The sequence below is a fragment of the Panicum virgatum genome, chromosome 3K (assembly GCF_016808335.1).
Source record: "Panicum virgatum strain AP13 chromosome 3K, P.virgatum_v5, whole genome shotgun sequence".
Taxonomy (NCBI): domain Eukaryota; kingdom Viridiplantae; phylum Streptophyta; class Magnoliopsida; order Poales; family Poaceae; genus Panicum; species Panicum virgatum.
Window position 1 is genome coordinate 38,162,265 of NC_053138.1, and position 15,855 is coordinate 38,178,119.

Consider the following 15,855-nt stretch of genomic DNA (forward strand, 5'->3'; position numbering starts at 1 on the left):
CATAGGCGGGACAACGCGAGGCCCTACGGCATCCCCACTGATAGGAAGACCCAGCAGCATCGCAACGTCCTGTAGGGTCGGTGTCATCTCCCCACAAGGGAGGTGGAAGCTGTGTGTCTCAGGTCTCCATCTATCAACCAGAGCCGTCAGTAGGGACCTGTCCAGCTGTACTGAACCACTCTCAGCAAGACGACCTATAGTAAGAAGACCAGCCTCACTCAACCTGAAAAGTAGAACGATCAAATGTAAGTACTTTATGTACGAAACAAACGTATTCTTAGAAACATAATCCGACGATATATCACCTGGCCACCCATCGTGGGTCAACAAGAATAAACTCCGCTGGTGGACGTGGACGCAGCACGTTAAGTTTCTCGCGCTTCACCACTGCAAGGAAGGACCGGTGTGACGAGTCTATGACTGGGTCAAGTAGAGCTGGCATATCTTCGGCCATACCTAACACAAAAAAAAATTTCATTAAATTTTCTAGCATTTTCTAGCGTTTCCTACAATTTTTGTATAATTAATTCTTAAAAATATATTTTTCTAATATTTTCTATAATTTTTCTGCATTTTCTAAAATTTTCTAAAATTTTCATTAATTTTTCTAGCATTTTCTAGCGTTTCCTACCATTTTTGTATAATTAATTCTTAAAAATATATTTTTCTAATATTTTCTATAATTTTTCTGCATTTTCTAAAATTTCCTAAAATTTTCATTAATTTTTCTAGCATTTTCTAGCGTTTCCTACCATTTTTGTATAATTAATAATTAAAAATATATTTTTCTAATATTTTCTACAATTTTTATGCATTTTCTAAATTTTTCTTAAACTTTTCTAACATTTTCTACAATTTTTCACAATATATTTTTTAAAATATATTTTTCTAACATTTTCAAATTTTCCTACATTTCCTGCAATTTCTAACTATTTTTCGAAATTTTTTCTCGTATTAAACAAATAATCAATACCACAAAATTGGTTGGTAAATCTAAAGGGTTTTTCTAAAAACTAATCTTAACTCTACCGAAATTATATTAAAAACATTACCTAAATCGCTAAAATATTATTACTACTGCATACAAAAATTAAATAATTAACATAAAAAATTTAGATCGAAAAAGTTGAGAAATATTTATTACCTGTGGTTCGGATCCAAAATCCGGCAGGGCTTCGCCGTTACAACTCTCTCCCTCACCCCTCCTCTCTCCCTCCCCTTCTCTGGATGTCGTGGGAAGCAAATGAGGAGGGAAGGAGGAGCGACGGCTTTTTATACAGTGCGGGGAGCCTGCCGCCCCCCTGCCGGGCGGCAGGCCCCCTGCCTGACTAAAACTTCTCTATGTTCAGTGGGGATTCCGTAGATGTGAGGATGTTTGCTGGGTAAAAACCAACAAGAAAAATGCAACACCAAGTCTGCGGCATGACTCACATACATTGCTGCAGCATTCAAAGGTAGTGTTGTAATTTATTAGTGTGTGATGTATCATTTTGCTGCCATGTTTATATTCCCTTCTCCCTGTGTTTCTCTGTCTCTCTTATGAAGTATTTACTCTTTACATGTGCAGGAACATTGTTTGATGGGCATAAAAGGAACAGTGCGACGTAGCACAGATGGTCATGTCATCCATGCGAATATTGACACAGATATAATAATAGCTGAAGAACCAACTGATGGTATTTTTTATAGGTTTATTATAGTTTGCATTTCTATTATTCATATGTGTGTGATGCCTTATTTCAACGACCGGGTGCATAAAATCAGTAGCCTTATCTTTTCCAAATCTTTTTTTTTCTATTTTCTTGCTATTTAAATTGAGTTCTCTGTTCTATTTTCGGTGCTGCCATGTATGAATAATCTGGTTTGGCCATTGGCCCACCACCGTTTTGTACTCTTGCAAATTTAGCTTGGCTAACAAAAACCTATTTGTACTGGATTGTTAGGAATTTGGAATTTACAAAACCGCCTGAATTGTACATTTTGTGTTCAAGCCTAAAGTCTGATCTGCAAAAACCAGGAGTGATTAAGAAACGAAATTAGATCATATATGTAGTTGATTTTTCTGAAATACCTGTAGATAGGTCTGCATCTTTTAGGCTTAATATGCCTAAGCCCCTGTTACAATCCTATAATCATATGCATGGTTGTTTTTGTTATCTGTTCTGTTAGCAACAAGTGGTGTCTTAGATGTCTTTCCTTCTACAGGTTCAACAAAAAAGCCTGAAGACATGTATAGGATCATTGAGCATTTCGCTCTTGGAAGGAGGCGGCTTGAACTCTTTGGAGAGGATCATAACATCCGCCTAGGGGTGGTAAAGGGCCCAACATTTTGAACTAGAAAATCTAATGATCGGACCTTAAAAAGGCCGGGCTCTAATCTTATGTAATTTTGAACTAAAAATTTTAAGGGCCTTATTGGGCTGTGAAGAGCCCACTAGGGCCATGGCCCATTACCACCCCTACATCCGCCCAGGCTGGCTGACTCTTGGGAAAAATTTATCTTACTCCAACTTCAACAAAGAGGTAGATTGCTGGACATACAACGCATGCGCTCATCCCATGAGTTCGACATATCTTTTTACATCGTCTCTGTTGCTATTCCTCCCTTGCAGGCGTATATTAGAAATTTTGCTGACAAGGATGGGAAAGTATGGCAAGGAGGCGGTGGTCGGAACCCTCCCCCAGAGGCTCCTCACCTCGTTGTGACCACTCCAGAGATCGAAGGCCTCAGGCCCAAGTCACCCCCGGCGAAAAACTAAAATCAGCGGTCAATTTTTGCAGTGCTGGGGCTTCATTTTTCGACAACCCTAGCTTTGACGGCTCTTGTTGAAGTTCCAGCGCAGAGCCTTACGAATGTAACGTGAACAGAAGAAAAATATTTTGCCGGATGGCTCAGCCTGTGGCTACTTTCAGTGATGGGAAACAATTGATCCAGTATTCTATTGCTGTTGTGTTTGTACCCTACCTCCAATACTTTAATGTTCTTGGTGGTGGAAGAATGCGGAGCCGAACAGCCCTCGTAATAGTATGTTGGAGGCTTCCATTGTCTTATCCTTATGTTGTTATGTATCGATTCGGCGCAAAACTAAAAAAGTGTATGTCAGTTCGGCAAAACCGTGTCTAGAACACTGCCTGCATGATTGACGAATAGAGGAGCCATGGGCCACACGATCCATGGCAATTGAAAACATTGTATTGGGATGAATTCTCTCGGCCTCTGCACACGTAAGCTTTCAGAGACAGGCGACGATTTGACAAACCTGGATACTGACAAAATGCTGGCAGACTAAACTGCTTCGGCGAACAAATTGCTGTCAGGCTAACTAAACGAGTAAACGGCTTGGGCAAGCCGTCCGTGGTGTGTGGTGTAGTGCGACGACAGCACTCGCCTTGCTTGTCCTTTTTATCGTCCGCAACGAAGTGAATTCCACACGGTGACGCAAAAAGGTATACGCGTTGTCCGTGCCCATGGAATCTTGCAGGGGAGGAAGATTTTGCCGAGTGATTCGGGTGGCCACGACGTAGGCTCCCATTGCTTGCCTTGCCTGCCTCACTGCCTGCATATGCGCTCCCAACGCATGCAAAAATTATTCGCCGAATCATCCAAGGGCACCCTGATCCGGTGAACCGAAGCTGCTGCCTGCCTGCCTGCCTGCCTGTACTAGTGCGCGTTTTGTTTTGGGCTGGCTTCAATGTATTGTCTGGAATAATCTTATGTAGCGATATAGTGGTATGAACTAAAGAAAGAGAGGGGGATGATGAATACATGGCCATCTGCTGTGCTGGCTGGCTGGCTGGCTCTCCGCGCGATCGAACAGGAACAGCGACTCTCCTCTCGTGTCACTGTCGCGTCCTGTACTCAGTGTTCTTTTCAGCCCTTTGCTTAGGATCTTAGCAACGATATCACTCGGCCGCGATATCCCTTCCGAGACAAAACCCTCCATTGATGGCCACTGCAGTGACGGATAGAAGTGTGGAAATCCGGGCATCCATCTCTCCAATATTCTCCATGCCTCGATCGGTCTGCCTGGCTTTGATATTCACCGTGTGCTCGATCTCCTCCGTCCGCACTACTACGCTTTCAGCCATCAAGAGGAACTCGACGCCGCATTTACTCGTGCATTGACCTCAGCCTACACTCGGAGAAGGACGGCTCGTGGTAGTTTCTGCAGGGTCTGAACGGCTGCCTGGACCCGATCGATCCTGCTCGATCGGTGCGAAAAGCCTCTGCTTGGAGCGAGCGAGCGTGCCATCGCCGTTCTATTCCATTCAGACGTGGATGCAACAATAATTATTTCGCAAGGTAATACGCCTGCACGAGGCTGCACTGCACCTTCCAGGAGCCGAGAGCTAGCCGAGCTTGTCGAGAATCAATGGACGTGGTTTCTGCTGTTTTTGAGCCTCTCAACTGGGTACAGCTGTAGTATCTGTTTATGTGCTACACTCGCCCACACTCACACACACCACACACTCACACCTACGCACAATCTTAGACCTACAACTACACTCAGCTTGAAGAACGCGTCCTTGGAGAAATCGACAAAACCACCGCAGGCTCCGCAGGTGACGGGCACATCACAATCCCCTCGTGGCTCCATGCGTGAGAGGCATCGGCTTGATTTAGGGAACACAGTTCCCCAGGTGAGACGCGTGCGGCGAGCGGGGCTCGAACGCGGGCGGGCAGGGAGCGAACGACGCGCTCCTGCCATCCGAGCTATCGCTCGGCTCTCGACGTGGTCTCTGCTGTTGCTGTCCCACGGATCGGCCCCGCGGCGATCGAGCTGAGCTGAGCTGCTGTGGTGGGGTGAGGTTGGGTTCGTTCGGCGGCCCGACGGGCAGCCTCTTCCCAAATTAGTCTCAGAAGGGGGAATCGAATCGTACCCGCTGCGTGTCGGGTTCGAAACTATACGCCTCCGCAGTTGTAAGGATCACCGGGGTGTCCGACCCTAGAGGGGGAGGGGGTGAATAGGGTCGCTAATCGCTTTTTAACCTAGGGCTCAAACTACTTGCATAAGATAAACCTAACACGTCCTACGCATGCTAGTTATGACTAAGGTTTATCTATGCTACTCTCTACTAACCCCTAAAAAGACTTGCAACCTAGCTAATCCTAATCAAACTAACTAGGAAAGTAAAGGTATGCAAGGTAGAGTAAGTGCGGAAACGTAATGCGGTAAGTAAAGAGGTAAGTGCAAGAGGGATGCAAACTCCCGAGTAGACACGGTCATGTAACGTGGTTCGGCATAAACGCCTACGTCCACGGGACACCGAGGCTCTTCCGATCACCGTCTTGCACTACGCCACCAATGGCGATGCCGGCAAGCAAAGGCAAGTGCCCACAAGACACCGAGTCTCGTGCACCGCCACCGTCTCTCTCGGTCACCCGGCCGAAATCCACTACGGAGCTTCTCCACCAAGGAGGGGGCCTCCTCTTCCCCCGCACAAAGTGTCGTTGCCACTCCACAACAAGACGGAGGGTCACACGACGGATCACAAGTTGCTTGCCGCAGCAAGACTTCTCTCAAGGGAGCTCTCGCAAGAACTAATCCCTATTACAAGCACTAAGCACTCTCACAAGTGTGCTTAAGCCTATATGATGTACAATGAAGCTCTATGGTGGTTGGAGATGATCTTTAGCTCTTGTATACTTCCTTGAACTCCAGCACACTCAAATGACCCGGCCTTGGGGGTATATATAGGCAGCACAAGCAAATATAGCCGTTGGAGAAAAGCTGCCAGAAATGTGCTTAACACCGGTTAATCCGATGCTCCCCAAATTACCATCGTCGGTTTAACCGGTGATACTAAACTGTCCACTGAAAACTAGCCGTTACGTGTACGGGCAATCAACCGACGCAATCGACCGGTGTATGTAATATTAGCGTCGGTTTAACCGGTGAGTGCAACTGTCCTCTGATCCTTGAAAAACAAACTCTCTGGACAACTGCACCGACGCCATTAACCGGTGCATCATCGGTTCATCCGATGTATGCATTTTTCTTGGTCTGCTTCTGCCATTGCACCGACGTATTCAAACTTCCTATCGTCGGTTCATCCGGTGCCAAACCCTAGCCCGCAGGCCATCTCTGTCATTGCACCGATGAGTACATTTTGCCTTACGTCGGTTTAACCGGTGATACTAAAACTCCCAGACGTGCTCAAGTCAATGCACCGACGTGTGTAATTTGCTTGGCGTCGGTTCAACCGGTGACTTGATTTCTTTTAGGTTTCAGGGCGCTGCCCTGAGACCCGCGAGGGGCGGCTCCCCCTCGACCCCCGTCCGCTAACCGGGTAGCGGAACCCCCATAGGGGCGGCCCTTCGGGCCTAGCTTCGCCTCTCTTCTCTTTGTCATCACTTGAACCTAAAAGCCTGAGTATATCATCTAAGCAAACACATTAGTTCAAGTGTTGCGTGTGTCATCAATCGCCAAAACATTATATTGAAATATGGCATGAGAGGCCATTTTCGCTACAGCAGTCCGCACCGCCAGCTGCCGCTGCTCCACAAGATTTCACTTCAGGCGGTCAGGTCAGGCGATCGATGGCCTGCTTCACGCCAAACAATCGTATGCGTGCCTATAGCGCTGAAAACAGTCCCCATTCCCATCGCCTGCGTGCAATCTCTCTACAGGCAAAATAAAAGGAGAGAGAATATTTACCGACAATAATAGTAGGTAGGTAATGGATATAGAGATCGATGGAAGTGTACGAATGGTAGGACCGTCTCGCCAATCCTATCCCTGTTGTGTGGCCAAATCATCATGCGGCGGAATAATATCTTCTCCGGACGATTGGGGTTAAACCATGGACTGGGTGGGTATGCACTGCATCTGTTTTTGCTAGGTAGCAGAGGGAAAATGCCGCTCTCAGACTCGGTTGTTCTTGTTCCTCGCCCAAGCTACCCCGGCCGGCACAGATTAATTTCCAAGAGATCGGATGCGTAGCACACTATAGGATTCGCAGCAATTTTCGGCGGCCAAAAACCGCCGAAAATAAGCGATTCCCGCCGAAAATTAAATATTTTCGGCGGCTTTGACCTAATTTTCGGCAGAATTGTGGTGCCGGACATAACTAGCCGAAAATTAGCTCGATTTTCGGCGGCCGCCGCCGAAAGTTAGTAATTTTCGGCGGCTCAGCATGAACCGCCGAAAATTGTTTCCGCCACGTTAATTTTCGGCGGCTTAGGGTAGCCGCCGAAAATGACCTATAATTTTCGGCGGTGAGAAGAACGGCCGCCGAAAATTAGCCAGGTTAATTTTCGGCGGCTCGTCCATTCCGCCGAAAATTATTCAGGTCTATTTTCGGCGGCTTAGTCCAGGCCGCCGAAAATTAAGGGATTTCCAGGTCAAATATGACCCGGATTTTGGTAATATCATCAACAGATAATAATCCATATGACATTCACACATCAATACATAAACAATCCAGCAACAATAGACGACAGTAATCAAATCTCAGCACATATCATTCACATAACACAAGTACAAGCTCCAAAGCACCGCTCCAAATCTCATTACAAGCTCCAAAACACATTCATAGGTCTTGGAGAAAATCTCTACACAAGGAACAAGGTAGCAAAAGGAAGTCCAACAAAGAAGGCATATCTCACGGCATTTGAGGGTCATTGGAGTTGTGCCCGCTACCTCCGGAAGTGAATAGGTTGCTGACCCAGTCAGTAGCCCGATCATCCTGTTAATAGGAGTAAAGTCATAAGAAATAAAATAAGCTATTGACCGTCTCCAATTTAATAAAAACAGCTAGCTTTCAGTAATGCAAGCAAATTGATATCCCACCATTCTTAAATAAGCCATGACTTGCTGAAGGATATATTAATCAGCATATGAACTTAATATATGTTATATCAACATATTAATCAGATTTTGCAGAAAATATATTAATCAGATCAAAGGATACATGTTATTAAGAGGTATGACTATCCTAGATTTCACTCAGAACTGTTGATGGCATGAGAATTGAAAGTTTAACCAATAAATATTTATACAAACTATAAATGCTGAAGCGACCAAACTATCAATATCTTATAGGATGGCTGATATGGATGTATGGCTTAACAAAAGCGTGCTGTTATTAATTTTTTGCCACCCGTAGCAAAGCACTGGCGTTCAACTAGTAACCAATAGCTATTGAGAAGTAACAAACTAACCTCCTCTGTAGGTGTATTTCGTAGCTGCGCTGAAGGGGTTTGGCAGATGTCTCTCACATTTACTCCTGATCCCTAGTGTATAGGAGATGAAATTGATTTACTGATTCGGCTATATTGACTACATGTGTTTAGAATCAACTAAATTCAACAGCATTGGGTTAATTAAACTGAATTTCTGGCAGTTAATCGAACCTCGGCTGCAGGAGGTCTCGGAGGATATAACTCAGGCAACATTGACGGAGGTGGCAGCGGTGGTGGCGGTGGCAAGGTATTTCCATGGCCATGCTGCTGCTGCAACACCGACTGTAAATACAACCGGTTAGTAACACAAAGTGAGAAATGGTCAAAATGCTAATTGTTCAGAAATCATACTTACAGCCAGGCGAGGTGGCAAGCGGCGCTGCAGGCCGGGGGAGGTCGCGGGGAAGCCGGGCCGGGCGGATGAGGCGGCCGCCGGCGGCCGCACTGGAGGGCGCGCGCGGGGAGGGCGCTGGAGGCCGGGGCGGGCGGGCGGCGCGGGCCGGCGAGGCGGCGGCGGCGCTGGAGCGCGGGGGAGGTCGCGGGGAAGCCGGGCCGGGCGGGTGAGGCGGCCGCCGGCGGCCGCACTGGAGGGCGCGCGCGGGGAGGGCACTGGAGGCCGGGACCGGCGGGCGGGCGAGGCGGGCCGGCGAGGCGGCCGGCCGTGGAGGCCGGGGCGGGAGGGCGAGGCGGCGGCGGCGCTGGAGCGCCGGGAGGCCGGGGCGGGCGGGCGAGGCGGCCGGCAGCGGCGGCGGCGCTGCAGGGCGCGCGCGGGGAGGGCGGGCGGGGGACGCGGCGCAGATCTGGTTTGCTCCAAACAGCCGGCGCGCGGGGTGGGCACGGGGGTTAATCCCCTTAATTTTCGGCGGCCAGACTCAAACGGCCGAAAATTACGACCAAATTTCGGCATCTGCAGTAATTTTCGGCGGTTAATCGAAAAACCGCCGAAAATTATTAACTTTCGGCGGCTTTGGCTTTAGCCGCCGAAAATTATTCTGGCCGCCGAAAATGCTCCGATTTCCTGTAGTGGCAGGTCTGGTAGTAGCCCCCCACAACAATAATCTCATGATCGATCATGCCAACCTTTGGAGCTAGCTAGTACAGGAGTAGTAGGATACGGAGTCGCATGCATGCCTACTACTAGTAACAGTACGCTTTATATTGTCAAGAACCCTAATGATAGAAAACGTACACCGCCAAACGTGATAATTAAGGAACAAGACCAACAACAACAACAAACTGAGAATGAAATAAAAACGCATGCAGAGACAAAGCAGCATGCAGCACGAGATTTGTCTGTCAACGCACGCCGCACGCGTGCAGCTTACAGGCCGGCTGAACGATGACACTCCATCAGTCAACAAGTGAGGCCATCACAAGAAAGAATGGGATCTGTACGTACATCACTCGAGTGCCACATACGCTGGGTCGTCGAGTCCAAATTAAACCATACTTAGGTACAATGATGCCTGCCGTACGTATCGAGATCAGCATACGGAAAATGTCTGTACTCATCCTCCAAAGTCCAAGCCGTAGCGGTAGCCTGGAATCAACCAATCTACTCACGCAGTCACGCGAGAGGGAGATACTCATAGTCATACTAGTAGGCATGCAGCGACGATTTCGAGCGGATGACGACGACGATGATTCAGCGACTTGTGCGAGAAAGCCAAGCCACTACTGGATCGGACGCAAGCACGTTAACAACAAGGTGTGTTGCCAATATAATTGACATGGTGGTGTGAATGGAGGGAAGATTTTGAACCGCGATCGAGACTCGAGAGTTGCCATCGAAATGACGAAATCGATCCTTCAAGGACCATGTGTTTTTATTTCGTGTTGTGCAATCATATTTGGCCGGCCGACTTGTGAACGCATTGAATGCACGGCCGGGCATCACTCTACTCCCCGCTAGTTACTATACGGAGTACTACCTAGGCCTAGCTACAGCTGACAAGTCGTAGTTCCATTGGAGTACGTGCACTTCCTCCGTTTGAAAGTAATTTGTTTTGTAGCTAAAATTTTCTACTCCTATATAATTTGTTGCTTTTACCATCTTCCCTGCCTCTCTCAGGTATGTATACGAGTGTCGTGTGTTTATTCGTGGTGACAACGAAGTAGCTAGCGCGCGGTCGAGAACCCCCCCCCCCCTCCCTCTACTGTTTTTATTTGTTTTATATTTTTTAAGTCTCAGAAAAGAAAATTGAAGATGGAAAATGAAGGGCCGGGAATGAACACAAGATTTGTGAGATTAAATAAAAACCATGCGGATGAAAACACGTCGGTTGCAATACATGACTTCTAAATAAACTTTGAATAATCAAACACACGCCACATACAAATGTATGCATATTCACAAAGAAACGGTTTAGCGCCTCATAATTCCAAGAAATCATGATATCTCGACAAACAAAAACATGAAAATACAGAAATGATCAGAACCATAATCGTTCTCATTCATTTTTCATATTTATATAGAAATAAAAAAATGTAGGACAGGGCGGATTGTGTTTACAGTTTTTTTTTTTAAAAAAAGAAAACTTACAATAATATAAGGAGAAAGTACTTTCAGGGTAGTAGCGGGTAGTTGAAAATCGTAACTCGGATTGGCGGAGAGAGAGCAGGTTGTAGTAGTATTGAAAATCCTGAAACTTGTTAGTTTTAGCAGCTCTGTACTGCTGTACGTACCTCGGCGGGCGTCGGAGCCTCGAGGATGGTACGGGTACAAGGACAGACCACTTGCAGGGATGTACATCGTACAGCTACGAAAATGGCTAGTATACATAGAGCAAACTAAACGTGCGTACAGCCGGCGTACGTACACTGGCAACAGAGAATCCGGTATAGCTACTACTGCTAGTACCTGTCAAGCAAGTATAAGACGACGTCAGCAGCAGATCACTACTACACATGAGCGAGGCAGAGAGCAGTTCCAACGGAGAAAGAAACTGCCGCAGTACACGACGAGGACGTAGATTGTCGACTCCGTCAACACGATCTGCTTCCTTTAATTGGTGGTGTGGAGTGGAGGTGACACCCAATAATCCAAATTACATGCACGCATTGAAACTGGTGGGAACGGGCACCTAAATATAAATGCATTCCCATCTGCACGGCCGGTTCCCCTTGGTCCTTGGATCAGGATCGGATCCTCCCCCGTCCATTGATTTCGGAGCTACTATTACTAGCTATGCCCGTGATGAGTGATCGCGAGGGCAATCATCTCCATGAATCATGATCGCGCTAACTCTAGCTGCGAGAACTGCTGGAGAGCAGCGCACATGCCGGAGCTGGGAGCGTTGTTGTGCTTGTGCAGACAGGAATCGAGACCTCTGAGTGCTGACGGATCCACATTCACACGATTTTGTAACTGTACCTGCACGACGGTTTGGTCGACGACATCGCATTGATCAACAACTGTTTCAAGTCCTGGATCCGTTTCTCTAGTGCCCTAGCTAAGCTAGCAGTGCATCAGACTGATAAGAATAGTGCACCTAGTGCTGTTGAATTCAGAAAATAGATAGATTTTGTAGCATGGAAGGTAGAGCGAGCATACATACGCAAACACGCAGCAGATTTCTGTATTGGATGGCGTGGATGGTGCCAACAGCAGTAGCAGCGAACATTATTAAAGCGAGACCAGGAATGCTTCCTGCATTTAGCATATCGAATCACTCATCATTCTTTATATCATAGGGCAATCATGTGTGAGAACAATCCAGACAGACTATTTCAGCTCGTTTCGCAAATATTCTTGCATAGGACAAGACCAATGGCCAAAAGTAGGTAACTAAAACAATCAGTTGTACATCGTACTGCGAAAAAAAATTAGTTTAGTCCTTTTTGGAATGATGAATTTTTATTGAAACCATGCAAGAATTTCATAGAGAAAGAGTTCAATTTCAAAAAAAAAGTTTAGGATTGTTTCAAATATGATCTTAACATTGATCTTAAGCAAAAGCACAACATCCTCTATTAGAGGACACAAATGGCAACTAGGGTGTGAGAGGTCAACGAGAGTTTTTAAAATTCTCGGTTAAAGAATCAAGACATTTGTCCTGATTCAACCCGTAAACATATATCTGGCTATCATCAAAATCATGTGGTTGTAATAGACCTATTTACCCTATAGGAATGATGCTATAAACCATTTTAACAATGCGAAAGCAAGCTGAAAAGAAGTGTTAATTCTAAAATATAGCTTTACATAAACATGACGAGTGTTTTTCAAAAGATAAAAAAAATACTAGGCTTTCACCATGGATTTTGTGGATTTGTAGAGGATCTCAAGAAGGTAAGAAAGAACTCAAGAACCTTGAGAACGCAGATTCGAAAAATCAAACAAATGTGTTCTAAATCCAACAGAAATTTAGCCATAGATCGTGGACAGCGAATTGATAGATCTTCTGGTTACGCCCTCAATTTCACAAAAAAAATTTGCGAGGTAATTTCACATATTTGTTGAGAAAGGATTTTCAAGAAAACACAAATAGAAGGTAGTACTTGTGCGAGGGGGTTAGTTAGGGATCACCCTAATTGTTCTCCGACATGTCATAGCAACCTCCCCCTACCACCCAATCCTCACAAGAACATCAACTAATAATGAAAAATTGCGTAAAGCGGCTCAGAAAGTCGCAAAATATCCGAAAACATGAGACAATAATAGCTGGTGCATTGAATGAAGAACTCGGAGTTGTCTTGTGTAACTTATCTTTGCCTCAACAAAGGCATTTTGTGATGGTACAATGCATCCTCCGACTCATGTGTTGATGTCCAAAGTGGTAAAACCTTTTGAGGCCTAAATAAATAAACCATCCATGCCTCATTTGAGTAGGCACAGCTTTTATTAACCACAACCTACACGTCCAAGCCTGGAAACACAAGTCCTTCGATTAGCCATACACATGAACTACAAGTGCAACCATAAACACTAGTCAATGGGGTCCCATGTCAATTACCCATCAAAATGTAGGAGATTCAAGGTTCTTTCAGTTGATCTATGTCTGAGACCCCCCGCCTGCCCACCCACCATCTTCAGCTGAAGAGAAGACGTTGTGTTTAATGTGGCGATTAGGGGTGAACAGTAGAGATTGCTTTGCATTGGTAGATGATCACAATCCCATCGGCTCGCTTCTTCGGTTCTCTGGCGTCAGCCGCACGCCAGTGGCAAAAGGGGGTCTTTGGAATCTAAGGATATCCGGGGCTCCCGGCTTAAATTCTAAGCTGCTGACCGCTCAAAATTCAGCAGATAATTAATACATGGATATGATTAGCAAACAAATTATAAAGACATTTTACTGCACTAGTCGTCCCCTCTCCCCTCGCTCGTCCGCCATATACAGGCATCTATCGCTCGTCCAATACAGTATTGTAGATCTAGATCGTCATGATGCCGTACGTGCATAAGGTTGCTTAAAGAGCAGAAATTTTAATGACGACGACGCAAACCTATCTACGTACGGGAATCGATCGATGGCAAACGAGTTCATAATCTGTGGATGCAATTCGACGCATGCAAGGAATCCAAGCATGGATTTTTTTGTGAGGGATGATCCAAACATCGCAGTTAGAAAGACCCTCCATTTTTGTAATGAAACTGAAGGGGTTTCACCCTACAGGGAGGAGAAGAAGAAGATTACAGAGGGAAAAAGGAACTAAACCCAGCGGAGAGCTTGCTTGGTCGATGGATCCGTCGCGATTAGTTAGGTAAACCATGCGTTGTTAAGCCTTGATGAGGCCATCCGACTTTAGTCTATCCGCACCAGGCACGTTGGTACTCTCTCGGGGCGGAGCGCATACGACCGGCGGGCGATCGACGGCGACGCGCGCGGCCGAATCACATCGTGTCGACGGCGGCCGATTGGGCGCGCGGACGGCGACGAGCCAACCGTTCCTGGCTCAGCTCGTCGTCCGCGGCGATAGGGATCGGGTTCATACGAGCTAATGAGCTAGTAGATAGGGTCTCTGTCTCTCGCCGCTCGCTTGCTTTGCCTGCGCCCGCGCTAGCTATCTCGCTGCGCCGTCGCTGTCGGCGTTAACGGGGGCCATGGACCGGTGGCCTCCGCTCCGCGTTGATCGTTCGATCGATCGATGGATCGATCGCGCACGTCTCAGCTAGCTAGCGGCAGACCTGACCCTGCTGACCCCCGCCGCGCCCGCGCAATAGAAAAAGCGCGGGGAGACTCCCGTGGCCGCACACGTCGCCCCCGGCCCCGGCCCCGCTCGCCGCCCGCTTATTTAAGCCTGGCCACCCCCCGGCCAGCCGGCGTCTGCCTCACTTCACCAGAGACCAGCAGCGGAGCAGAGCCAGTAGCCAGCAGAACTATACCGGCGATCCGTCGAGCGAGCGCCGCCGCACCGTCGTCGTTGTCCCCCGGCCCCGCCACGGCCAGCACCGGAGTTAATTTGGTGGCGTATTTACGGTGTTGATCGAGCGTGGCAAATTAAGCCAACGGCGGAGGCCGTCTTCGGATTCCGGTCACGGCCGGATCGGGAGGTGATGAGCCGGAGGAATTATTGAAGCTCAAGGATCAACCCAAGGCGCGCCTACCGACCTACTACGCCCGGTGTCGTCGGGCCGGGCATAATTGTGTAAGTCGATCGACCTCTAATCCCTTAAGTCTGAACTCTGAACCATTGCTGCTACCTTCTTGCATTGCTTGCTGAGATGTGTGTTCAGTCCGTTCTTGCTTGCCGTACGTACTCTTCGGAATAATAGCAGTGCAATATGCATCATCGGAGCTGATGGATGAACATCATGACGATCGATCTTGATGCTAAACGTATGCAGAGTAGAGGAGGAGGTAATTACTGTGTGTTATTATTACGCTATTACTACTGTCTACTAGCAAGGAACGAACGAGTCGTCTCGGCTCTCGATCGTCCGTCCTTGCATGTTGCGAGTCCAGCGCGCGCGTATGTTTACGCGTGCGCACAAGTAGTCGCGGACTCGCAGCTGTGCTGATTGAAATATGGAACGCTGGAACGCACAACCGGATCGGAGTCGGAGGGAGTACGTACGCCGGCACGCGCTGCTTGCTTGCTTCCTGTGCTCGGTGCGTGTACGTACGTGCATGTGCGAATAAAGTTGCAGGCTAATTGCAGGGCATTATAGCCCTGAACCTGAACGGAAGCTGCCGGATCGCACTAGCCTGTACGTAGTGCTACTAGTCGCACTACTGCCGCAACCGAGAGTAGTGACCAGCAGGTAGGTTGCAGTAACAGCTCGATCGATCGATCGTGTTTATGGCTTTCTGCTTGAGTTGAGGTCGTCCCATGTCCATGTGAGTAGTATTGTGACGTGAGAGCTAGTCAGCTGGAAATGTTTCTCTCATTCTACTAAGCTCTACTACCAGTACTATCATGTAGTGTAGAGATCAAATGGAATAGAGGAAATAGTAGTACACCGCGCCTATGCTGTCTTTTTCAGGGCATAAACAAAATGTCACTGGCTTTTGCTATCCAAATCGGGCAAGATTTCGCTGACGCCTGTGCCGGTGCATTGACAATTGGACAGTTTCGCAGCCACACAGTTAACACACTAGTCGATCGTATACCCAAAGTTTTATCTGTTGGGCGCAGCCAGATGTATATTGATATTGGCTAGAAAATCTCAGAGAACCCATCGATCAGAACTCAGAACTCACAAGCCTAGTTAGCTAATTAAATACGCA